Consider the following 24,072-nt stretch of genomic DNA (forward strand, 5'->3'; position numbering starts at 1 on the left):
TGAAAATAACAATGCAGCCATTTACGAAATATGCTGATGAGCACGACAACCCGATTGCGTCTGTGTGTGTAAAAGCCCGTCTTTAGCTACGGGTACAGTATAATGAGCTCTCAATTTTTACGGCTGAGTATTCAGCTTTGCGCAGTGGCGGTACCATAGCCAATGAGGAAAATCCGAGGCGTGGTTATTGCTAGTTGAAAACTATTCCCAATACCCCGCGCTGGCGGTCTGAAATACGATCGCCGGTCGCCATTATTGGATGCTCTTACGGGAGCAACAATTCTTAACTCAAACATAGAAACACAAACATCTTGTCCTCAGTGCAAGCTGAATGTCATCTATTTGTTGCAAGCATGTCATCTGGGCCATATAAAAAAACGCCTTCTGCCAGACAGGCACATATGCAGCAAATACAAATAAGTTCCCAAATTTAGTACTGATGTTGTTGCTAAATGTATAGTCAGAGCATTGTAAAAACTTACATATAGTACACCTCCCGGGGCATGGGGAATTTTCCTCGCCGGAATTTTATCAGGTCTTTTAAAGAAAAACCGACGAAATTTTCCTGTAACCTGACTACCTTAAAAACAACGATGGATCCTTTTCTGAAATATGGTGACAAGTACGACGACCCGTCTGTGTTTGTGTGTGTTGAAGCCCGTCTTTAGCTACGGGTACAGTATAATGAGCTCTCAATTTTTACGGCTGATTAAATCAGCTTTGCGCAGTGGCGGTACCATAGCCAATGAGGAAAATCCGAGGCGTGGTTATTGCTAGTTGAAAACTATTCCCAATACCCCGCGCTGGCGGTCTAAAATACGATCGCCGGTCGCTATTTTTGGATGCTCTTACGGGAGCAACAATTCTTAACTCAAACATAGAAACACAAACATCTTGTCCTCAGTGCAAGCTAAATGTCATCTATTTGTTGGAAGCATGTCATTTGGGCCATTCAAAAAAACGCCTTCTGCAAGACAGGCACATACGCAGCAAATGCAAATAAGTTCCCAAATTTCGTACTGATGTTGTTGCTAAATGTATAGTCAGAGCATTGTAAAAACTTACATATAGTACACCTCCCGTGGCATGGGGAATTTTCCTCGCCGGAGTTTTATCAGGTCTTTTAAAGAAATCCGACGAAATTTTCCTATAACCTGACTACCTTGAAAATAACGACAGAGCCTTTTCCGAATTATGGTGACAAGCACGACGACCCGTCTGCGTTTGTGTGTGTTGAAACCCGTCTTTAGCTACGGGTACAGTATAATGAGCTCTGAATTTTTACGGCTGAGTAATCAGCTTTGCGCAGTGGCGGTACCATAGCCAATGAGGAAAATCCGAGGCGTGGTTATTGCTAGTTGAAAACTATTCCCAATACCCCGCACTGGCGATCTGAAATACGATCGCCGGTCGCTATTTTTGGATGCTCTTACGGGAGCAACAATTCTTAACTCAAACATAGAAACACAAACATCTTGTCCTCAGTGCAAGCTAAATGTCATCTATTTGTTGGAAGCATGTCATTTGGGCCATTCAAAAATACGCCTTCCGCAAGACAGGCACATATGCAGCAAATGCAAATAAGTTCCCAAATTTAGTACTGATGTTGTTGCTAAATGTATAGTCAGAGCCTCCCGGGGCCTGGGGAGTATTCCTCGGCGTAATGTTTTCAGGTCTTTTAAAGAAAAACAACGAAAATTTCAAAAAATTAAACTAGCTTGAAAATAACAATGCAGCCTTTTCCAAAATATAGTGACAAGCACAACGACCCGTCTGCGTTTGTGTGTGTTGAAGCCCGTCTTTAGCTACGGGTACAGTTGAACGAGCTCTGAATTTTTACGGCTGAGTAATCAGCTTTGCGCAGTGGCGGTACCATAGCCAATGAGGAAAATCCGAGGCGTGGTTATTGCTAGTTGAAAACTATTCCCAATACCCCGCGCTGGCGGTCTGAAATACGATCGCCGGTCGCCATTTTTGGATGCTCTTGCGGGAGCAACAATTCTTAACTCAAACATAGAAACACAAACATCTTGTGCTCAGTGCAAGCTGAATGTCATCTATTTGTTGGAAACATGTCATTTGGGCCATTCAAAAAAACGCCTTCCGCAAGACAGGCACATACGCAGCAAATGCAAATAAGTTCCTAAATTTCGTACTGATGTTGTTGCTAAATGTATAGTCAGAGCATTGTAAAAACTTACATATAATACACCTCCCGGGGCATGGGGAATTTTCCTCGCCGGAATTTTATCAGGTCTTTTAAAGAAAACCGACGAAATTTTTCTATAACCTAACTACCTTGAAAATAACGACAGAGCCTTTTACGAATTATGGTGACAAGCACGACGACCCTTCTGCGTTTGTGTGTGTTGAAGCCCGTCTTTAGCTACGGGTACAGTATAATGAGCTCTCAATTTTTACGGCTGAGTAATCAGCTTTGCGCAGTGGCGGTACCATAGCCAATGAGGAAAATCCGAGGCGTGGTTATTGCTAGTTGAAAACTATTCCCAATACCCCGCGCTGGCGGTCTGAAATACGATCGCCGGTCGCTATTTTTGGATGCTCTTACGGGAGCAACAATTCTTAACTCAAACATAGAAACACAAACATCTTGTCCTCAGTGCAAGCTGAATGTCATCTATTTGTTTGAAACATGTCATTTGGGCCATTCAAAAAACGCCTTCCGCAAGAGAGGCACATATGCAGCAAATGCAAATAAGTTCCCAAATTTCGTACATATGTTGTTGCTAAATGTATAGTCAGAGCATTGTAAAAACTTACATACACCTCCCCGGGCCTGGGCAGTATTCCTTGGCGTAATGTTATCAGGTCTTTTTAAGAAAAAAGCGAAAATTTCAAAAAATTAAACTAGCTTGAAAATAACAATGCAGCCATTTGCGAAATATGCTGATGAGCACGACAACCCGATTGCGTCTGTGTGTGTAAAAGCCCGTCTTTAGCTACGGGTACAGTATAATGAGCTCTGAATTTTTACGGCTGAGTAATCAGCTTTGCGCAGTGGCGGTACCATAGCCAATGAGGAAAATCCGAGGCGTGGTTATTGCTAGTTGAAAACTATTCCCAATACCCCGCGCTGGCGGTCTGAAATACCATCGCCGGTCGCCCTTTTTGGATGCTCTTACGGGAGCAACAATTCTTAACTCAAACATAGAAACACAAACATCTTGTGCTCAGTGCAAGCTGAATGTCATCTGTTTGTTGGAAACATGTCATTTGGGCCATTCAAAAAAACGCCTTCCGCAAGACAGGCACATACGCAGCAAATGCAAATAAGTTCCTAAATTTCGTACTGATGTTGTTGCTAAATGTATAGTCAGAGCATTGTAAAAACTTACATATAATACACCTCCCGGGGCATGGGGAATTTTCCTCGCCGGAATTTTATCAGGTCTTTTAAAGAAAACCCACGAAATTTTCTTATAACCTAACTACCTTGAAAATAACGACAGAGCCTTTTACGAATTATGGTGACAAGCACGACGACCCGTCTGCGTTTGTGTGTGTTGAAGCCCGTCTTTAGCTACGGGTACAGTATAATGAGCTCTGAATTTTTACGGCTGAGTAATCAGCTTTGCGCAGTGGCGGTACCATAGCCAATGAGGAAAATCCGAGGCGTGGTTATTGCTAGTTGAAAACTATTCCCAATACCCCGCGCTGGCGGTCTGAAATACGATCGCCGGTCGCTATTTTTGGATGCTCTTACGGGAGCAACAATTCTTAACTCAAACATAGAAACACAAACATCTTGTCCTCAGTGCAAGCTGAATGTCATCTATTTGTTTGAAACATGTCATTTGGGCCATTCAAAAAACGCCTTCCGCAAGAGAGGCACATATGCAGCAAATGCAAATAAGTTCCCAAATTTCGTACATATGTTGTTGCTAAATGTATAGTCAGAGCATTGTAAAAACTTACATACACCTCCCCGGGCCTGGGCAGTATTCCTTGGCGTAATGTTATCAGGTCTTTTTAAGAAAAAAGCGAAAATTTCAAAAAATTAAACTAGCTTGAAAATAACAATGCAGCCATTTGCAAAATATGCTGATGAGCACGACAACCCGATTGCGTCTGTGTGTGTAAAAGCCCGTCTTTAGCTACGGGTACAGTATAATGAGCTCTGAATTTTTACGGCTGAGTATTCAGCTTTGCGCAGTGGCGGTACCATAGCCAATGAGGAAAATCCGAGGCGTGGTTATTGCTAGTTGAAAACTATTCCCAATACCCCGCGCTGGCGGTCTGAAATACCATCGCCGGTCGCTATTTTTGGATGCTCTTACGGGAGCAACAATTCTTAACTCAAACATAGAAACACAAACATCTTGTGCTCAGTGCAAGCTGAATGTCATCTGTTTGTTGGAAACATGTCATTTGGGCCATTCAAAAAAACGCCTTCCGCAAGACAGGCACATACGCAGCAAATGCAAATAAGTTCCTAAATTTCGTACTGATGTTGTTGCTAAATGTATAGTCAGAGCATTGTAAAAACTTACATATAATACACCTCCCGGGGCATGGGGAATTTTCCTCGCCGGAATTTTATCAGGTCTTTTAAAGAAAACCCACGAAATTTTCTTATAACCTAACTACCTTGAAAATAACGACAGAGCCTTTTACGAATTATGGTGACAAGCACGACGACCCGTCTGCGTTTGTGTGTGTTGAAGCCCGTCTTTAGCTACGGGTACAGTATAATGAGCTCTGAATTTTTACGGCTGAGTAATCAGCTTTGCGCAGTGGCGGTACCATAGCCAATGAGGAAAATCCGAGGCGTGGTTATTGCTAGTTGAAAACTATTCCCAATACCCCGCGCTGGCGGTCTGAAATACGATCGCCGGTCGCTATTTTTGGATGCTCTTACGGGAGCAACAATTCTTAACTCAAACATAGAAACACAAACATCTTGTCCTCAGTGCAAGCTGAATGTCATCTATTTGTTTGAAACATGTCATTTGGGCCATTCAAAAAACGCCTTCCGCAAGAGAGGCACATATGCAGCAAATGCAAATAAGTTCCCAAATTTCGTACATATGTTGTTGCTAAATGTATAGTCAGAGCATTGTAAAAACTTACATACACCTCCCCGGGCCTGGGCAGTATTCCTTGGCGTAATGTTATCAGGTCTTTTTAAGAAAAAAGCGAAAATTTCAAAAAATTAAACTAGCTTGAAAATAACAATGCAGCCATTTGCAAAATATGCTGATGAGCACGACAACCCGATTGCGTCTGTGTGTGTAAAAGCCCGTCTTTAGCTACGGGTACAGTATAATGAGCTCTCAATTTTTACGGCTGAGTATTCAGCTTTGCGCAGTGGCGGTACCATAGCCAATGAGGAAAATCCGAGGCGTGGTTATTGCTAGTTGAAAACTATTCCCAATACCCCGCGCTGGCGGTCTGAAATACGATCGCCGGTCGCTATTTTTGGATGCTCTTACGGGAGCAACAATTCTTAACTCAATCATAGAAACACAAACATCTTGTCCTCAGTGCAAGCTAAATGTCATCTATTTGTTGGAAGCATGTCATTTGGGCCATTCAAAAAAACGCCTTCCGCAAGACAGGCACATATGCAGCAAATGCAAATAAATTCCCAAATTTCGTACAGATGTTGTTGCTAAATGTAAAGTCAGAGCATTGTAAAAACTTACATACACCTCCCGGGGCCTGGGGAGTATTCCTCGGCGTAATGTTTTCAGGTCTTTTAAAGAAAAACAACGAAAATTTCAAAAAATTAAACTAGCCTGAAAATAACAATGCAGCCTTTTCCAAAATATAGTGACGAGCACAACGACCCGTCTGCGTTTGTGTGTGTTGAAGTCCGTCTTTAGCTACGGGTACAGTTGAACGAGCTCTGAATTTTTACGGCTGAGTAATCAGCTTTGCGCAGTGGCGGTACCATAGCCAATGAGGAAAATCCAAGGAGTGGTTATTGCTAGTTGAAAACTATTCCCCAATACCCCGCGCTGGCGGTCTGAAATACGATCGCCGGTCGCTTTTTTTGGATGCTCTTACGGGAGCAACAATTCTTAACTCAAACATAGAAACACAAACATCTTGTCCTCAGTGCAAGCTAAATGTCATCTATTTGTTGGAAACATGTCATTTGGGCCATTAAAAAAACGCTTTCCGCAGGACAGGCACATATGCAGCAAATGCAAATAAGTTCCCAAATTTCGTACTGATGTTGTTGCTAAATGTAAAATCAGAGCATTGTAAAAACTTACATATAATACACCTCCCGGGGCATGGGGAATTTTCCTCGCCGGAATTTTATCAGGTCTTTTAAAGAAAACCCACGAAATTTTCTTATAACCTAACTACCTTGAAAATAACGACAGAGCCTTTTACGAATTATGGTGACAAGCACGACGACCCGTCTGCGTTTGTGTGTGTTGAAGCCCGTCTTTAGCTACGGGTACAGTATAATGAGCTCTGAATTTTTACGGCTGAGTAATCAGCTTTGCGCAGTGGCGGTACCATAGCCAATGAGGAAAATCCGAGGCGTGGTTATTGCTAGTTGAAAACTATTCCCAATACCCCGCGCTGGCGGTCTGAAATACGATCGCCGGTCGCTATTTTTGGATGCTCTTACGGGAGCAACAATTCTTAACTCAAACATAGAAACACAAACATCTTGTCCTCAGTGCAAGCTGAATGTCATCTATTTGTTTGAAACATGTCATTTGGGCCATTCAAAAAACGCCTTCCGCAAGAGAGGCACATATGCAGCAAATGCAAATAAGTTCCCAAATTTCGTACATATGTTGTTGCTAAATGTATAGTCAGAGCATTGTAAAAACTTACATACACCTCCCCGGGCCTGGGCAGTATTCCTTGGCGTAATGTTATCAGGTCTTTTTAAGAAAAAAGCGAAAATTTCAAAAAATTAAACTAGCTTGAAAATAACAATGCGGCCATTTGCAAAATATGCTGATGAGCACGACAACCCGATTGCGTCTGTGTGTGTAAAAGCCCGTCTTTAGCTACGGGTACAGTATAATGAGCTCTCAATTTTTACGGCTGAGTATTCAGCTTTGCGCAGTGGCGGTACCATAGCCAATGAGGAAAATCCGAGGCGTGGTTATTGCTAGTTGAAATCTATTCCCAATACCCCGCGCTGGCGGTCTGAAATACGATCGCCGGTCGCTATTTTTGGATGCTCTTACGGGAGCAACAATTCTTAACTCAATCATAGAAACACAAACATCTTGTCCTCAGTGCAAGCTAAATGTCATCTATTTGTTGGAAGCATGTCATTTGGGCCATTCAAAAAAACGCCTTCCGCAAGACAGGCACATATGCAGCAAATGCAAATAAATTCCCAAATTTCGTACAGATGTTGTTGCTAAATGTAAAGTCAGAGCATTGTAAAAACTTACATACACCTCCCGGGGCCTGGGGAGTATTCCTCGGCGTAATGTTTTCAGGTCTTTTAAAGAAAAACAACGAAAATTTCAAAAAATTAAACTAGCCTGAAAATAACAATGCAGCCTTTTCCAAAATATAGTGACGAGCACAACGACCCGTCTGCGTTTGTGTGTGTTGAAGTCCGTCTTTAGCTACGGGTACAGTTGAACGAGCTCTGAATTTTTACGGCTGAGTAATCAGCTTTGCGCAGTGGCGGTACCATAGCCAATGAGGAAAATCCGAGGAGTGGTTATTGCTAGTTGAAAACTATTCCCAATACCCCGCGCTGGCGGTCTGAAATACGATCGCCGGTCGCTTTTTTTGGATGCTCTTACGGGAGCAACAATTCTTAACTCAAACATAGAAACACAAACATCTTGTCCTCAGTGCAAGCTAAATGTCATCTATTTGTTGGAAACATGTCATTTGGGCCATTAAAAAAACGCTTTCCGCAGGACAGGCACATATGCAGCAAATGCAAATAAGTTCCCAAATTTCGTACTGATGTTGTTGCTAAATGTAAAATCAGAGCATTGTAAAAACTTACATATAGTACACCTCCCGTGGCATGGGGAATTTTCCTCACCGGAATTTTATCAGGTCTTTTAAAGAAAAACCGACGAAATTTTCCCATTACCTAACTGCCTTGAAAATAACGACAGAGCCTTTTACAAATTATGGTGAAAAGCACGACGACCCGTCTGCGTTTGTGTGTGTTGAAGCCCGTCTTTAGCTACGGGTACAGTATAATGAGCTCTCAATTTTTACGGCTGAGTAATCAGCTTTGCGCAGTGGCGGTACCATAGCCAATGAGGAAAATCCGAGGCGTGGTTATTGCTAGTTGAAAACTATTCCCAATACCCCGCGCTGGCGGTCTGAAATACGATCGCCGGTCGCTATTTTTGGATGCTCTTACGGGAGCAACAATTCTTAACTCTAACATAGAAACACAAACATCTTGTCCTCAGTGCAAGCTTAATGTCATCTATTTCATGGAAGCATGTCATTTGGGCCATTCAAAAAATTGCCTTCCGCAAGACAGGCACATATGCAGCAAATGCAAATAAATTCCCAAATTTCTTACAGATGTTGTTGCTAAATGTAAAGTCAGAGCATTGTAAAAACTTACATACACCTCCCGGGGCCTGGGGAGTATTCCTCGCCGGAATTTTATCAGGTCTTTTAAAGAAAACCGACGAAATTTTCCTGTAACCTGACTACCTTAAAAACAACGGTGGATCCTTTTCTGAAATATGGTGACAAGCACGACGACCCGTCTGCGTTTGTGTGTGTTGAAGCCCGTCTTTAGCTACGGGTACAGTATAATGAGCTCTCAATTTTTACGGCTGATTAAATCAGCTTTGCGCAGTGGCGGTACCATAGCCAATGAGGAAAATCCGAGGCGTGGTTATTGCTAGTTGAAAACTATTCCCAATACCCCGCGCTGGCGGTCTGAAATACGATCGCCGGTCGCTATTTTTGGATGCTCTTACGGGAGCAACAATTCTTAACTCAAACATAGAAACACAAACATCTTGTCCTCAGTGCAAGCTAAATGTCATCTATTTGTTGGAAGCATGTAATTTGGGCCATTCAAAAAAACGGCCTTCCGCAAGACAGGCAAATACGCAGCAAATGCAAATAAGTTTCCAAATTTCGTACAGATGTTGTTGCTAAATGTAAAGTCAGAGCATTGTAAAATCTTACATATAGTACAGCTCCCTGAGCATGGGAAGTAATCCTTGGCGTAATGTTATCAGGTCCTTCAAAGAAAAACAGCGAAAATTTCAAAAAATTAAACTAGCTTGAAAATAACAATGCAGCCATTTGTTAAATATGCTAATAAGCACGACAACCCGATCGCATATGTGTGTGTAAAAGCCCGTCTTTTGCTACGGGTACAGTATAATGAGCTCTCAATTTTTACGGCTGAGTAATCAGCTTTGCGCAGTGGCGGTACCATAGCCAATGAGGAAAATCCGAGGCGTGGTTATTGCTAGTTGAAAACTATTCCCAATACCCCGCGCTGGCGGTCTGAAATACGATCGCCGGTCGCTATTTTTGGATGCTCTTACGGGAGCAACAATTCTTAACTCAAACATAGAAACACAAACATCTTGTCCTCGGTGCAAGCTAAATGTCATCTATTTGTTGGAAGCATGTCATTTGGGCCATTCAAAAAAATGCCTTCCGCAAGACAGGCACATACGCAGCAAATGCAAATAAGTTCCCAAATTTAGTACTGATGTTGTTGCTAAATGTAAAGTCAGAGCATTGTAAAAACTTACATATAGTACACATCCCGGAGCATGGGAAGTATTCCTCGCCGTAATTTTATCAGGTGTTTTAAAGAAAACCGACGAGGTTTTTTTAAAAAAATTAAACTAGCTTGAAAATAACAATGCAGGCATTTGCAAAATATGGTGACGAGCACAACGACCCGTCTGCGTTTGTGTGTGTTGAAGCCCGTCTTTAGCTACGGGTACAGTATAATGAGCTCTCAATTTTTACGGCTGAGTAATCACATAGCACACGAAAACAATGTAACCACAAAAGTTGATAACTGTAGTAATTAATAATATTTCTCCATTAACTAATCTGCCCTCTTATTTGTTGTTATTTATCTATTCTTATTAGTTGATATTTATTATCTATTTATTTACAAATGTGTATATATCATACGAGGGCAGACCCTCTATCAATTTCTGATTGGTAGGTATACCACTAATTTGCTCCTAAATATCTGTTTTATCAAATATCTTCTTGCTTAAGATATACATTATCTCATAAACAAAACACCTTCGCAAATCAAAAATACAACTATCTTGTATATTTGTTTTCTCTATTTGTTTTCACAGGGAAAAAAAGGATGAAAATCTTTATTATCGGCAGCAGTTACGTTCATAGACTGGAGAATAGTATCCTTCGAAATTCGATCCCAAACTCTAGAATCGACTTTGGAACAGGCCAAGACATTCGGTTTTTTGGCATTGGGGGAGCTAGAGTTGGGACACTTAGATGCTCTGGAATATTGGAAAGTCTCCTTCAGGAGACAAAACCTGACCTAGTTATCCTTCACATTGGGGGAAACGATGCGGACTCTCACAAATCAGCAGCAGCAATTTGCGCTGATATTTTAGACTATGTTGGTGCACTTAAAACGAAATTCCAAATTCCAAGGATCTACATCAGCCAGCTTCTTTACCGTCAGGTAACTCGGCGAATTTCGGTCCACATTTATAATACAAAAATCCATGAAATTAACAAGAAGCTGACAAACAACCAATTGGCCACCTTCTGGAGACACCGGGGACTGATCCGACCACAAAAACAAATTCTAACCAACGACGGAGTGCACCTAAACACTCTAGGCCAGGAACTGTTCTACCGGTCTATGAAACGTGCTGTCTGCGCCGCCATGGGAGGCAGAAAATAAAAATTGGAAATAGAGAAGGAAATCAATTAAAGAAGAAGACAGGGAAAACAATAAGAAGACCCATGGGACCAAAGAAACTTAACAACCAGGAAACGAAGACCAGAAACATGAAAGACATCATGACAATAGGACTATCTCTTGCTTCAACTAAGTGGATGAGGCCTGACATCCTTGCTCCTCATTTATACTTGTCGCACCTGTTACAGGCACAGGTTTCCAGTACGCTGGTTTTTCCTGGACGGCGTCCGGTATAAGTGGCGGGAGCTCCTTAACTCCACGCCACAGAGGAGGAAGCAAGAGAACAAAACTGTTAACCAATAAATAAAGGCACTACTGTTGTTTTCTCTCTGTGTAAATTTCTGTATAGGCAACTCATTGTAATCTTTTAATGCAGATCTATGTATTTCTAATGTAAAGATAACGTTAATCCCTGTAAATAGCTTACTATTTATCCCCTTTCTGTTAAATGACCATGGCAGCATTTGAACCTATAGAATAAGCTGTAACATGCTACCACAAAGAGGTTAATCCCACTAATTGACTCATGTACATATGTAAATAGTATACAAACGCACTGCTGTTATGTAATCAAAATATTCATGTGTTAAAAAAAAAAATAAATAAAACACTGATTTGATGGGCCACGATATCCGCCAGGAAAGTGGCCCTAAAACCAGTAAATAAACGAAAACTGAGTAATCAGCTTTGCGCAGTGGCGGTACCATAGCCAATGAGGAAAATCCGAGGCGTGGTTATTCCTAGTTGAAAGTTATTCCCAATACCCCGCGCTGGCGGTCTGAAATACGATCGCCGGTGGCTATTTTTGGATGCTCTTACGGGAGCAACAATTCTTAACTCAAACATAGAAACACAAACATCTCGGCTCAGTGCAAGCTAAATGTCATCCATTTTTTGGAAACATGTCATTTGGGCCATTCAAAAAAGCGCCTTCCGCAAGACAGGCACATACGCAGCAAATGCAAATAAGTTCCCAAATTTAGTACTGATGTTGTTGCTAAATGTAAAGTCAGAGCATTGTAAAAACTTACATATAGTACACATCCCGGAGCATGGGAAGTATTCCTCGCCGTAATTTTATCAGGTGTTTTAAAGAAAACCGACGAAGTTTTCCTATAACCTAACTACCTTGAAAATAACGACAGAGCCTTTTACGAATTATGGTGACAAGCACGACGACCCGTCTGCGTTTGTGTGTGTTGAAGCCCGTCTTTAGCTACGGGTACAGTATAATGAGCTCTCAATTTTTACGGCTGAGTAATCAGCTTTGCGCAGTGGCGGTACCATAGCCAATGAGGAAAATCCGAGGCGTGGTTATTGCTAGTTGAAAACTATTCCCAATACCCCGCGCTGGCGGTCTGAAATACGATCGCCGGTCGCTATTTTTGGATGCTCTTACGGGAGCAACAATTCTTAACTCAAACATAGAAACACAAACATCTCGGCTCAGTGCAAGCTGAATGTCATCTATTTTTTGGAAACATGTCATTTGGGCCATTCAAAAAAACGCCTTCCGCAAGACAGGCACATACGCAGCAAATGCAAATAAGTTCCCAAATTTAGTACTGATGTTGTTGCTAAATGTATAGTCAGAGCATTGTAAAAACTTACCTATAGTACACCTCCCGGGGCCTGGGGAGTATTCCTCGGCGTAATGGTATCAGGTCTTTTAAAGAAAAACAACAAAAATTTCAAAAAATTAAACTAGCTTGAAAATAACAATGCGGCCATTTGCAAAATATGCTGATGACGACGACAACCCGATTGCGTCTGTGTGTGTAAAAGCCCGTCTTTAGCTACGGGTACAGTATAATGAGCTCTCAATTTTTACGGCTGAGTAATCAGCTTTGCGCAGTGGCGGTACCATAGCCAATGAGGAAAATCCGAGGCGTGGTTATTGCTAGTTGAAAACTATTCCCAATACCCCGCGCTGGCGGTCTGAAATACGATCGCCGGTCGCTATTTTTGGATGCTCTTACGGGAGCAACAATTCTTAACTCAAACATACAAACACAAACATCTTGTCCTCAGTGCAAGCTAAATGTCATCTATTTGTTGGAAGCATGTAATTTGAGCCATTCAAAAAAACGGCCTTCCGCAAGACAGGCACATACGCAGCAAATGCAAATAAGTTTCCAAATTTTGTACAGATGTTGTTGCTAAATGTAAAGTCAGAGCATTGTAAAAACTTACATATAGTACACCTCCCGGAGCATGGGAAGTATTCCTTGGCGTAATGTTATCAGGTCCTTTAAAGAAAAACAGCGAAAATTTCAAAAAATTAAACTAGCTTGAAAATAACAATGCAGCCATTTGTTAAATATGCTAATAAGCACGACAACCCGATCGCATGTGTGTGTGTAAAAGCCCGTCTTTAGCTACGGGTACAGTATAATGAGCTCTCAATTTTTACGGCTGAGTAATCAGCTTTGCGCAGTGGCGGTACCATAGCCAATGAGGAAAATCCGAGGCGTGGTTATTGCTAGTTGAAAACTATTCCCAATACCCCGCGCTGGCGGTCTGAAATACGATCGCCGGTCGCTATTTTTGGATGCTCTTACGGGAGCAACAATTCTTAACTCAAACATAGAAACACAAACATCTTGTCCTCAGTGCAAGCTAAATGTCATCTATTTGTTGGAAGCATGTCATTTGGGCCATTCAAAAAACGCCTTCCGCAAAACAGGCACATATGCAGCAAATGCAAATCAGTTCCCAAAATTCGTACTGATGTTGTTGCTAAATGTAAAGTCAGAGCATTGTAAAAACTTACATATAGTACACCTCCCGGAGCATGGGAAGTATTCCTTGGCGTAATGTTATCAGGTCTTTTAAAGAAAAACAGCGAAAATTTCAAAAAATTAAACTAGCTTGAAAATAACAATGCAGCCATTTGTTAAATATGCTAATAAGCACGACAACCCGATCGCGTGTGTGTGTGTAAAAGCCCGTCATTAGCTACGGGTACAGTATAATGAGCTCTCAATTTTTACGGCTGAGTAATCAGCTTTGCGCAGTGGCGGTACCATAGCCAATGAGGAAAATCCGAGGCGTGGTTATTGCTAGTTGAAAACTATTCCCAATACCCCGCGCTGGCGGTCTGAAATACGATCGCCGGTCGCTATTTTTGGATGCTCTTACGGGAGCAACAATTCTTAACTCAAACATAGAAACACAAACATCTTGTCCTCAGTGCAAGCTGAATGTCATCTATTTGTTGGAAGCATGTCATTTGGGCCATTCAAAAAACGCCTTCCGCAAAACAGGCACATATGCAGCAAATGCAAATAAGTTCCCAAATTTCGTACTGATGTTGTTGCTAAATATAAAGTCAGAGCATTGTAAAAACTTACATATAGTACACCTCCCGGAGCATGGGAAGTATTCCTTGGCGTAATGTTATCAGGTCTTTTAACGAAAAACAGCGAAAATTTCAAAAAATTAAACTAGCTTGAAAATAACAATGCAGCCATTTGTTAAATATGCTAATAAGCACGACAACCCGATCGCGTGTGTGTGTGTAAAAGCCCGTCATTAGCTACGGGTACAGTATAATGAGCTCTCAATTTTTACGGCTGAGTAATCAGCTTTGCGCAGTGGCGGTACCATAGCCAATGAGGAAAATCCGAGGCGTGGTTATTGCTAGTTGAAAACTATTCCCAATACCCCGCGCTGGCGGTCTGAAATACGATCGCCGGTCGCTATTTTTGGATGCTCTTACGGGAGCAACAAGTTTTAACTCAAACATAGAAACACAAACACCTTGTCCTCAGTGCAAGCTAAATGTCATCTATTTGTTGGAAACATGTCATTTGGGCCATTCAAAAAAACGCCTTCCGCAAGACAGGCACATATGCAGCAAATGCAAATAAGTTCCTAAATTTAGTACTCATGTTGTTGCTAAATGTATAGTCAGAGCATTGTAAAAACTTACATATAGTACACCTCCCGGGGCATGGGGAATTTTCCTCGCCGGAATTTTATCAGGTCTTTTAAAGAAAACCGACGAAATTTTACTATAACCTAACTACCTTAAAAATAACGACAGAGCCTTTTACGAATTATGGTGACAAGCACGACGACCCGTCTGCGTTTGTGTGTGTTGAAGCCCGTCATTAGCTACGGGTACAGTATAATGAGCTCTCAATTTTTACGGCTGAGTAATCAGCTTTGCGCAGTGGCAGTACCATAGCCAATGAGGAAAATCCGAGGCGTGGTTATTGCTAGTTGAAAACTATTCCCAATACCCCGCGCTGGCGGTCTGAAATACGATCGCCGGTCGCTATTTTTGGATGCTCTTACGGGAGCAACAATTCTTAACTCAAACATACAAACACAAACATCTTGTCCTCAGTGCAAGCTAAATGTCATCTATTTTTTGGAAACATGTCATTTGGGCCATTCAAAAAAACGCCTTCCTCAAGACAGGCACATACGCAGCAAAAGCAAATAAGTTCCCAAATTTAGTACTGATGTTGTTGCTAAATGTATAGTCAGAGCATTGTAAAAACTTACATATAGTACACCTCCCGGGGCATGGGGAATTTTCCTCGCCGGAATTTTATCAGGTCTTTTAAAGAAAACCGACGAAATTTTACTATAATCTGACTACCTTGAAAATAACGGTGAAGCCTTTTACGAATTATGGTGACAAGCACGACGACCCGTCTGCGTTTGTGTGTGTGTTGAAGCCCGTCTTTAGCTACGGGTACAGTATAATGAGCTCTCAATTTTTACGGCTGAGTAATCAGCTTTGCGCAGTGGCGGTACCATAGCCGATGAGGAAAATCCGAGGCGTGGTTATTGCTAGTTGAAAACTATTCCCAATACCCCGCGCTGGCGGTCTGAAATACGATCGCCGGTCGCTATTTTTAGATGCTCTTACGGAGCAACACTTCTTAACTCAAACATAGAAACACAAACATCTTGTCCTCAGTGCAAGCTAAATGTCATCTATTTGTTGGAAGCATATCATTTGGGCCATTCAAAAAAACGCCTTCCGCAAGACAGGCACATATGCAGCAAATGCAAATAACTTCCCAAATTTAGTACTGATGTTGTTGCTAAATGTATAGTCAGAGCATTGTAAAAACTTACATATAGTACACCTCCCGGGGCATGGGGAATTTTCCTCGCCGGAATGTTTTCAGGTCTTTTAAAGAAAACCGACGAAATTTTCCTATAACCTAACTACCTTGAAAATAACGACAGAGCCTTTTACGAATTATGGTGACAAGCACGACCACCCGTCTGCGTTTGTGTGTGTTGAAGCCCGTCTTTAGCTACGGGTACAGTATAATGAGCTCTGAACTTTTACGGCTAAGTAATCAGCTTTGCGCAGTGGCGGTACCATAGCCAATGAGGAAAATCCGAGGCGTGGTTATTGCTAGTTGAAAACTATTCCCAATACCCCGCGCTGGCGGTCTGAAATACGATCGCCGGTCGCTATTTTTGGATGCTCTTACGGGAGCAACAATTCTTAACTCAAACATAGAAACACAAACATCTTGTCCTCAGTGCAAGGTAAATGTCATCTATTTGTTGGAAGCATGTCATTTGGGCCATTCAAAAAAACGCCTTCCGCAAGACAGGCACATATGCAGCAAATGCAAATAAGTTCCCAAATTTAGAACTGATGTTGTTGCTAAATGTATAGTCAGAGCATTGTAAACACTTACAAAAACCTCCCGGGGCCTGGGGAGTATTCCTCGGCGTAATGTTATTAGGTCTTTTAAAGAAAAACAGCGAGAATTTCAATAAAATAAACTAGCTTGAAAAAAACAATGCAGCCATTTGTGAAATATGGTGATGAGCACGACAACCCGATCGCGCGTGTGTGTGTAAAAGCCCGTCTTTAGCTACGGGTACAGTATAATCAGCTTTGCGCAGTGGCGGTACCATAGCCAATGAGGAAAATCCGGGGCGTGGTTATTGCTAGTTGAAAACTATTCCCAATACCCCGCGCTGGCGGTCTGAAATACGATCGCAGATCGCTATTTTTGAATGATCTTACGGGAGCAACAATTCTTAACTTAAACATAGAAACACAAACATCTTGTCCTCAGTGCAATCTAAATGTCATCTATTTGTTGGAATGAATGAATGAATGATTATGGCGTAACGCCACATCGGCAATATTTCAGCCATACCGTGGCGAGAACAAGGTGAAAGCAAGAGACGGTTAAGGTTTTCGATATGACAATATGAACACCAAAAGTAAAACAAAAAGTACAGACGTGATTAAAATCGAATAAAAGAAAAATAAGATTTAAAACTCGAAAACCAGGGTTAGAGTACATGTATAAATATATATAACTGTTTATCTATAGATAGTTGACATTTAAAAATTTTATGATATAGACCAATGGCCTTCAAAAAATTTATGACAACATCGCCAGCGATGCTGTCAAATAAATCATATATAGAGTTGACTGTGTAGAATCTCTGCCGAACGTGGGCAAAGTCTACACAGTCAACCAGAATATGTTTGATGCCATATTGAGCATCACATCCAACACACTCGGGAGCACTGCTCCCATCCAAGATGAAATTGTGTGTCAGATGAGAATGTCCAATACGGCATCTGGTTAAAACGACTTGGTCTCTACGAGACATATCAAATGTATATGAATTATAGCCAATGACCGGATGAATGGCATGCAGTTTATTATGGACCTGCAAGTTCCATTCACCCTGCCAAAGGCCACGAATATATTTAAGAATATTGGACTTCATGTCAGTATAAGGGATTTTTATCTTAGATATGGGTTTATTTAGGGCAGCTTTCGCCTCCCTGTCTGCGACTGTGTTTCCATGGATACCAATATGACTTGGTATCCAGCAAAATATAATATCTTTACCTCTTCTAATTAATTTCCTATGTATAGCTAAAATTTGAAGGATCAAGGGATTTTTAAATTTATTATTCTGTATTGCCAATAGGCAAGACAACGAGTCAGTACATATCATTGCCCTCTGGGCACACCCAGAAGAAACATATGATAAGGCCAGGAGTATAGCTCTGGCCTCGGCAGAGAATATTGAAGAAGAGGATGGAAGACGAAAGGCAGAGACTCGCTGCTCCATGACAGTCGCAGTCGCAACCCTGTCCCCATCCTTCGACCCGTCAGTATATATAAATTTATAATCCATATAATTAGCTTTAATTTCAGCAAAACCTTGCTGAATTATAAGAGGATTTGTATTGGATTTATTATATTTACGTAGATCAAATATTAGTTTAGTTTGTGGGAGAAGCCATGGAGGAGACTCCGGAAAAGACACCGGAGCTATATCCTCCAGCTTGATGTTAGCTCCCACAATATGGTCCCGTATGCGCAGACCGAACGAAGGGATCTTGTTAGGACATTTAATATATTTGTCTACATATAATGGATTGAAAACACAGTCGTAGGCAGGGTTTGTTGGATGTGCTTTAAGCTTTGTAGTATATTGAAGACTAAGTTTAATACGTCGGTTGTATAAGGAAGGCTCATTTGCCTCCACGTATAAACTTTCTACTGGTGAGGTTCTAAAAGCACCAAGGCTGAGCCTCAAACCTTGGTGATGAACAGGATCCAACATTTTAATGTACGACTTCCTAGCGGAACCGTAAATGATGGATCCATAGTCCAATTTAGACCTCACCAGAGAACGATATAAATTAAGTAAAACTGATCGGTCAGCACCCCAATCGGTGCTAGACACGACCTTAATTATATCGAGAGCCTTTGTACATTTAGCTTTAAGCATTTTAATATGAGGTATAAAAGATAGTTTACTATCAAATATTATACCTAAAAATTTTGTTTCTCCAACAATTTTAACCTGTTCACCACAAAAATTTAGCTCAGGGTCAAGATGAAGTTTCCGTTTATTACAAAAATGCATACCGACGGTTTTAGACGTTGAAAATCTAAAACCGTTTTCAGTTGCCCATTTCTCGATCTTATTGAGACAAAGCTGCAACTGACGTTCGATATTATTGATATTCTTAGCTCGGTAGCATATAAGGAAATCATCCACGTATAAAGAACCCTCTGTGCCAGATGTTAATGTTTTTGCTAGGCTATTTATTTTTATGCTGAACAGAGTTGGTGATAGAATGCTGCCCTGGGGTACACCCATTTCTTGCTCATAAGAGTCAGAAAGAGTGGACCCCACCCGTACCTTAAACTGACGATCGGATAAAAATTTGGATATAAATATAGGTAAGCGACCTTTTAGACCCATATTCGCGAGATCTTTTAAAATACCATATTTCCATGTGGTGTCGTAGGCCTTTTCAAGGTCAGAAAATATGGACACCACATGTTCATTATTGATGAAGCCATCGCGAATAAAAGTTTCGAATCGAACAAGGTGATCCATGGTAGATCTACCTTGCCGAAAACCGCACTGAATATTAGATAAAAGCTTGTTGGTTTCAAGAAACCATACAAGTCTATCATTAATCATCCGTTCCATAGTCTTACAGACACAGCTGGTAAGAGCTATGGGACGGTAATTATTTGGATCAGTATGATCCTTACCCGGTTTGGGAACCGGGATAATACACGCCTCCCTCCATGATGGTGGAAAATTACCAGTTATCCAAATATCATTAATCAAATCCAAGAGAGTCTCCAGTGGCTCAGGTGGTAAATGGTTCAGAAACTTATAATATACATTATCAGGACCACAAGCAGGGCCTTTTTTAATGCAGTTCTAAGTTCCTCGATATTAAACGGATGATTATAATCTTCTAAATTTTTAGAAGAAAAGGGCAATTTAGTTTTCTCCTTCTGGTTTTTAATATGTTGGAATTTTTTAGTATAGTTCTTAGAAGAAGATTTGTTGGAAATTGTTTCAGCTAATTTATTGGCTATATCAGATGGAGATGTTAATATATTATCTCCATCTTTTAAATGCTGAACTTTTGCTTTATTATTTTTGCCCTTAAGTTTCTGAACCATGTTCCAGACCTTACGCATGGGTGTTTTTGACGTAATGCCTGAAACAAAGTTCCGCCAACAAGATCGTCTCTTGGACTTGAGTAATCGACGAGCCTTAGCTCGAAAAATACGAACCTGGTTTAAGTTATTATCAGTAGGACAAATATTAAAATTTCGCTCGGCCTTTTTGCGGTCCTTAATGGCTTTGCGACAGTCCTGATCATACCAGGGTTTACTTTTGGATTTGGGATTTGTCGAGGTTTTAGGGATAGTTCTATCGGCAGCTCGTAAAACAAGCTCGTTAAATTTTAATATTGGATCAATTGCTGCATTGAGAGTCTCTGGAGTGATATCAGCCTCACAGAACATCTCGAATGCGATCCAGTCTGCTTTATCGAATTTCCACCTAGCTACACGTTCTAAAGAATTAGAAGTGATATGCTCTAGGATAATAGGAAAATGGTCACTACCACAAAGATCGTCATGCACCTTCCAAGAAAAATCAAGGAAAAGTGATGGATCCGTGATAGTGAGATCGATAGCAGAATAAGTGCCGTTACCCGGATGTAAATAGGTATTAGAACCATCATTGAAATAACACAGTTCACCATTCGATAAGAAGTCTTCTACTATCTTGCCCTTATTATTTATGTTGTTACTGCCCCATAGGGGGTTATGGGAATTAAAATCTCCAAGTATTATAAACGGTTTAGGTAACTGTTCTTTTAAATTGTGTAACTGAAAAGCTGACAAAGAAGTCTTCGGAGGTATATACACCGAACATAATGTGACTGTTTCATATAATGAAACACGAACGGCCACAGCTTGAAGCTCTGTATCCAGAGCAACAGGGCTGTGGATAATATTGTTATTTATGAAGATCGAGGAGCCGCCTGCAGCTCGCTCTTCTTTAATACAATATGTGCTATAAAGGGAATAGTTTTTAAGAGTGATTTTATCTTTGTCAGGTGTCTTCAGGTGAGTTTCCTGAAGACACAGGGCAACTGGATTAAAAGATTGAACTAGCTGTGTTATTTCAATAAAATTTGCCTTAAGACCTCGACAATTCCACTGTATAATTTTATCTAAAGAAGACATTATGGAGGAAGGCGTATGGGTTATTTATCTTTATGTTTGGATCGAGGCCGACCCTTCCGTGGAGATCGGCTGGAAGATCTCCCTGGTGCGGGTGATGTATCCATCGCATCCGATGTTGAAGGACCAACGTCCTCCAACGATCCAAACCTATTAAAAGTTTGGATAGCATCCCTAGTGGCCTTAGAGGGACGCTCTGTGGGGCCACTAGGTTTATTATTATTATTTTGAGTTTTATTTTTGAACTTAGTTTTGTCATTATTTTTAGGGGCATTGGGTTCAGGTTTATCAGTTTGTAGAGTGCTACTTACCGGCGTTATTTGTTGTATTGTCGTAGTCTGAGTTGAGCAGGAATTAAGCGCAGGTTGAGCCGAAAGTTGGACAGAAGTAGAACTAGGTTTGTCGTTTCCAATGGGCCAAGTCAAGGAAGTTTGAGTAGCAACAGATACTACTCGCTTGACCACATTGGCAAACGAAGTCTGCGGTGAAGTATTAGGAGGCGAGACTAGTTTGCGGGCTTCCTGATACGATATATTGTTTTTAAGATTTAAATTTATTATTTGTTTTTCTTTAAGGAACAATGGACAGTCTTTAGAGGAGGCCATATGATCTCCACCGCAATTGCAACACTTAATTGTGCTGCTACAGTCGAAACCATCATGACCTTCACTACTACATCGGAAGCAAACCAGTTTATTTTTACACTGGCCCTTTCCGTGACCAAATTTTTGACAGTTGAAACACCGCGTTGGGTTAGGAATATACAAGTCTACACTAACCCTATACGGGCCAATGTAGATGTACGACGGAAGGGATTTAGTATTGAAAGTTAGAAGATATGTATTTAATTTTAGGATGTTACCAGCTTTTTTTGTTGTGAAACGTTTCACTCTGGTAACACCCTGTGAATGTAACTCTGCGCAAATTTCTTCCTCAGTTAGGTCTCTAATATCTCCATCCCTATCACGTATAATCCCCTGACAGCTATTTAGGGCACTATGAGGGGATGTAAACACCGGAATTTCGCATATTTTGTTTAAAGTCAGGAGATTTGTGGATTGTTGTTTCCGGAAACATTCTATAAGAATGTCTCCGGATCTCAGCTTTTTCACGTTTTTTAGTGTGCCCGCTGCGCCCTGCAAGGCTCGTTTTAACATAAATGGGTGGATTTTAGATGCCGGCTTCTGTTCACTCTTTGTTGAGAGAACGATAAAAGACGGCCATGTATCCTGCGCATTATCAAGGCAGTCTGATAAAACCTCTAACTTCCTCTTTTTGTCAGCATTCGACGAAGCCGGCTGAGAGGAAGACCTGATCGATTCATTAGATACATTTAATGGAAGGTTTAAGGTAGACATAATAAATATATAATACGAATTCACCCCACGTGTTCCCCACCCACCGCGGAGTGCCAACAAGGGCGATGCCTGAACCTGGGAATACCCGGCAGGAAAGACATCAAGGACTCCACGTGAGGTATACTCGAATAGATGGCCTCAATGAGCAAACCCCATTAGGCTAATAAGGTCACACATCAGACACATACTACTCGATTGACCCATGAGCCACCGCCTCAAAACCTAGTCCCGCAAACAAAATTTCAGAAATAACAGATATTCTCTAAGGATTGGTGTTATGGATACTCTGGGACCAGGTAGAGGCAAGACATGACCAAGCCGATTGATCGGACCGGGCCCATCCGACCTCCCGTCTCTCTCCAAGTAAGGGCCAAAGTGGCGTGCTGGGCGTGAGGATCTCGCAAGACCAACCCGCCCTCAGCCACCAGGATCCCGTTCTCGTAGATTACGGGTTGCAACCCACGGCAAACAGGTCGCTTCCCGGTTGCCTCTCACACAACCGGGAAGATGTGAGCCTATTATATTCACCGGGCTCACACAGGAGAGCTCTAGGTCAGTCGACTTTTACGACAAGCTTGCCTAGAGGGCTGAGGTCCTATTCTTATCACCCCGGAAACCCCACGGGGGCGTTTTATTATGAAGCGTTTGACCTTTATCACTCCTTGATGTTTAAGTTCTTCAGATATTTCTTGCTCTGTCATTTCAGTAAGGTCCTGGTCTCTGTCCCGAATTATGCCATGACAGCAGTTTAATGTATTATGTGGAGAAACAGAAACAGGCTGCTCTCCTATATTTTGAATTTTTAGTAAATTTATATATTGCTGTTTTCTGGAAACTTCCAACAAAATGTTCCCAGATTTCATTTTTTTAACTTGTTTTAACGTTCCAGCATAACTTTCTATTGTTTTTTTTAATACAAATGGATTTATTTTCATTTTGCCTTCATTTTTATTAGATATTACTAAGAATGTAGGAAAACAAGCATTTTCTCCTTCAATATCTAATGGAACTTCATTTTTTCTTTTCTTAGCAACGACTGTTGTAATTTCAGAAGAAGCCATGTTATATTTTTTTTAATTTCACCTTGCGTGTCCCCCACCCGGCACGGAGTGCCAACAAGGGCGAATCTACCTCTGCGGATGACCAGCAGAGAATAAAAACAGGGAATCCACGCAAGGTATACTCGAACAGATTGATTCATACCAACAAGGTTAAATTCAATCTACTCGATTGACCCATTAGCCACCGCCTTCTGCATTGACCCCAAAGGAAGTGCTTCTGAAGAAGAGCCAACTTGACATCTCGGTAAGACAAAGAATAACAAACGGGATCAAGTGTAGGGCTAGACATGACCAGCCGATTGATCGGACCGGACCCATCCGACCTCCCGTCTCTCTCCAAGTAAAGGCCAAAGTGACGTGTTGGGCGTGAGGATCTCGCAAGACCAACACACCCTCAGCCACCAGGATCCCGTCCTCGGAGATTACGGGTTGCAACCCACGGCAAACAGGTCGCTCCCCGGTTGCCTCTCACACAACCTGGAAGATGTGAGCCTATTATATTCACCGGGCTCACACAGGAGAGCTCTAGGTTAGTCGACTTTTACGACAAGCTTGCCTATAGGGTTGAGGTCCTATTCTTATCACCCCGGAAACCCCACGGGGCTCTATTTGTTGGAAGCATGTCATTTGGGCCATTCAAAAAAACGCCTTCCGCAAGACAGGCACATATGCAGCAAATGCAAATAAGTTCCCAAATTTCGTACAGATGTTGTTGCTAAATGTAAAGTCAGAGCATTGTAAAAACT

General features: G+C 41.5%; 27 non-coding genes across 27 annotated transcripts; all 27 read left to right on the top strand.

Moving 5' to 3' along the window:
- Nucleotides 1–133: 133 nt before the first annotated feature.
- Nucleotides 134–274, top strand: LOC135478889 (U4 spliceosomal RNA). The gene has a single exon (XR_010445779.1). It is a non-coding gene; the product is annotated as a U4 spliceosomal RNA (small nuclear RNA).
- Nucleotides 275–716: 442 nt separating this feature from the next.
- On the top strand, nucleotides 717–857 carry LOC135478408 (U4 spliceosomal RNA). The gene has a single exon (XR_010445327.1). It is a non-coding gene; the product is annotated as a U4 spliceosomal RNA (small nuclear RNA).
- A 440-nt stretch (nucleotides 858–1,297) lies between these two features.
- Nucleotides 1,298–1,438, top strand: LOC135478783 (U4 spliceosomal RNA). The gene has a single exon (XR_010445679.1). It is a non-coding gene; the product is annotated as a U4 spliceosomal RNA (small nuclear RNA).
- Nucleotides 1,439–1,852: 414 nt separating this feature from the next.
- On the top strand, nucleotides 1,853–1,993 carry LOC135478760 (U4 spliceosomal RNA). Its single transcript, XR_010445657.1, has one exon. It is a non-coding gene; the product is annotated as a U4 spliceosomal RNA (small nuclear RNA).
- A 440-nt stretch (nucleotides 1,994–2,433) lies between these two features.
- On the top strand, nucleotides 2,434–2,574 carry LOC135478524 (U4 spliceosomal RNA). The gene has a single exon (XR_010445435.1). It is a non-coding gene; the product is annotated as a U4 spliceosomal RNA (small nuclear RNA).
- Nucleotides 2,575–3,007: 433 nt separating this feature from the next.
- On the top strand, nucleotides 3,008–3,148 carry LOC135478395 (U4 spliceosomal RNA). The gene has a single exon (XR_010445314.1). It is a non-coding gene; the product is annotated as a U4 spliceosomal RNA (small nuclear RNA).
- A 440-nt stretch (nucleotides 3,149–3,588) lies between these two features.
- LOC135478537 (U4 spliceosomal RNA) lies at nucleotides 3,589–3,729 on the top strand. Its single transcript, XR_010445446.1, has one exon. It is a non-coding gene; the product is annotated as a U4 spliceosomal RNA (small nuclear RNA).
- A 433-nt stretch (nucleotides 3,730–4,162) lies between these two features.
- Nucleotides 4,163–4,303, top strand: LOC135478840 (U4 spliceosomal RNA). The gene has a single exon (XR_010445734.1). It is a non-coding gene; the product is annotated as a U4 spliceosomal RNA (small nuclear RNA).
- Nucleotides 4,304–4,743: 440 nt separating this feature from the next.
- LOC135478548 (U4 spliceosomal RNA) lies at nucleotides 4,744–4,884 on the top strand. The gene has a single exon (XR_010445457.1). It is a non-coding gene; the product is annotated as a U4 spliceosomal RNA (small nuclear RNA).
- Nucleotides 4,885–5,317: 433 nt separating this feature from the next.
- On the top strand, nucleotides 5,318–5,458 carry LOC135478559 (U4 spliceosomal RNA). Its single transcript, XR_010445468.1, has one exon. It is a non-coding gene; the product is annotated as a U4 spliceosomal RNA (small nuclear RNA).
- Nucleotides 5,459–5,893: 435 nt separating this feature from the next.
- LOC135478407 (U4 spliceosomal RNA) lies at nucleotides 5,894–6,035 on the top strand. The gene has a single exon (XR_010445326.1). It is a non-coding gene; the product is annotated as a U4 spliceosomal RNA (small nuclear RNA).
- Nucleotides 6,036–6,474: 439 nt separating this feature from the next.
- On the top strand, nucleotides 6,475–6,615 carry LOC135478571 (U4 spliceosomal RNA). Its single transcript, XR_010445479.1, has one exon. It is a non-coding gene; the product is annotated as a U4 spliceosomal RNA (small nuclear RNA).
- Nucleotides 6,616–7,048: 433 nt separating this feature from the next.
- On the top strand, nucleotides 7,049–7,189 carry LOC135478794 (U4 spliceosomal RNA). Its single transcript, XR_010445690.1, has one exon. It is a non-coding gene; the product is annotated as a U4 spliceosomal RNA (small nuclear RNA).
- Nucleotides 7,190–7,624: 435 nt separating this feature from the next.
- On the top strand, nucleotides 7,625–7,765 carry LOC135478399 (U4 spliceosomal RNA). Its single transcript, XR_010445318.1, has one exon. It is a non-coding gene; the product is annotated as a U4 spliceosomal RNA (small nuclear RNA).
- A 440-nt stretch (nucleotides 7,766–8,205) lies between these two features.
- On the top strand, nucleotides 8,206–8,346 carry LOC135478583 (U4 spliceosomal RNA). Its single transcript, XR_010445490.1, has one exon. It is a non-coding gene; the product is annotated as a U4 spliceosomal RNA (small nuclear RNA).
- A 436-nt stretch (nucleotides 8,347–8,782) lies between these two features.
- On the top strand, nucleotides 8,783–8,923 carry LOC135478594 (U4 spliceosomal RNA). The gene has a single exon (XR_010445501.1). It is a non-coding gene; the product is annotated as a U4 spliceosomal RNA (small nuclear RNA).
- A 441-nt stretch (nucleotides 8,924–9,364) lies between these two features.
- Nucleotides 9,365–9,505, top strand: LOC135478606 (U4 spliceosomal RNA). Its single transcript, XR_010445512.1, has one exon. It is a non-coding gene; the product is annotated as a U4 spliceosomal RNA (small nuclear RNA).
- A 2,057-nt stretch (nucleotides 9,506–11,562) lies between these two features.
- On the top strand, nucleotides 11,563–11,703 carry LOC135478402 (U4 spliceosomal RNA). The gene has a single exon (XR_010445321.1). It is a non-coding gene; the product is annotated as a U4 spliceosomal RNA (small nuclear RNA).
- A 439-nt stretch (nucleotides 11,704–12,142) lies between these two features.
- LOC135478619 (U4 spliceosomal RNA) lies at nucleotides 12,143–12,283 on the top strand. Its single transcript, XR_010445524.1, has one exon. It is a non-coding gene; the product is annotated as a U4 spliceosomal RNA (small nuclear RNA).
- A 439-nt stretch (nucleotides 12,284–12,722) lies between these two features.
- LOC135478631 (U4 spliceosomal RNA) lies at nucleotides 12,723–12,863 on the top strand. Its single transcript, XR_010445535.1, has one exon. It is a non-coding gene; the product is annotated as a U4 spliceosomal RNA (small nuclear RNA).
- A 441-nt stretch (nucleotides 12,864–13,304) lies between these two features.
- On the top strand, nucleotides 13,305–13,445 carry LOC135478642 (U4 spliceosomal RNA). Its single transcript, XR_010445546.1, has one exon. It is a non-coding gene; the product is annotated as a U4 spliceosomal RNA (small nuclear RNA).
- Nucleotides 13,446–13,884: 439 nt separating this feature from the next.
- On the top strand, nucleotides 13,885–14,025 carry LOC135478653 (U4 spliceosomal RNA). The gene has a single exon (XR_010445557.1). It is a non-coding gene; the product is annotated as a U4 spliceosomal RNA (small nuclear RNA).
- A 439-nt stretch (nucleotides 14,026–14,464) lies between these two features.
- LOC135478664 (U4 spliceosomal RNA) lies at nucleotides 14,465–14,605 on the top strand. Its single transcript, XR_010445568.1, has one exon. It is a non-coding gene; the product is annotated as a U4 spliceosomal RNA (small nuclear RNA).
- A 440-nt stretch (nucleotides 14,606–15,045) lies between these two features.
- Nucleotides 15,046–15,186, top strand: LOC135478397 (U4 spliceosomal RNA). Its single transcript, XR_010445316.1, has one exon. It is a non-coding gene; the product is annotated as a U4 spliceosomal RNA (small nuclear RNA).
- A 442-nt stretch (nucleotides 15,187–15,628) lies between these two features.
- LOC135478400 (U4 spliceosomal RNA) lies at nucleotides 15,629–15,768 on the top strand. The gene has a single exon (XR_010445319.1). It is a non-coding gene; the product is annotated as a U4 spliceosomal RNA (small nuclear RNA).
- Nucleotides 15,769–16,208: 440 nt separating this feature from the next.
- LOC135478676 (U4 spliceosomal RNA) lies at nucleotides 16,209–16,349 on the top strand. Its single transcript, XR_010445579.1, has one exon. It is a non-coding gene; the product is annotated as a U4 spliceosomal RNA (small nuclear RNA).
- A 407-nt stretch (nucleotides 16,350–16,756) lies between these two features.
- Nucleotides 16,757–16,897, top strand: LOC135478403 (U4 spliceosomal RNA). Its single transcript, XR_010445322.1, has one exon. It is a non-coding gene; the product is annotated as a U4 spliceosomal RNA (small nuclear RNA).
- The last annotated feature ends 7,175 nt before the right edge of the window (nucleotides 16,898–24,072 follow it).

The sequence above is a fragment of the Liolophura sinensis genome, chromosome 11 (genome assembly GCF_032854445.1).
Source record: "Liolophura sinensis isolate JHLJ2023 chromosome 11, CUHK_Ljap_v2, whole genome shotgun sequence".
Lineage (NCBI taxonomy): Eukaryota > Metazoa > Mollusca > Polyplacophora > Chitonida > Chitonidae > Liolophura > Liolophura sinensis.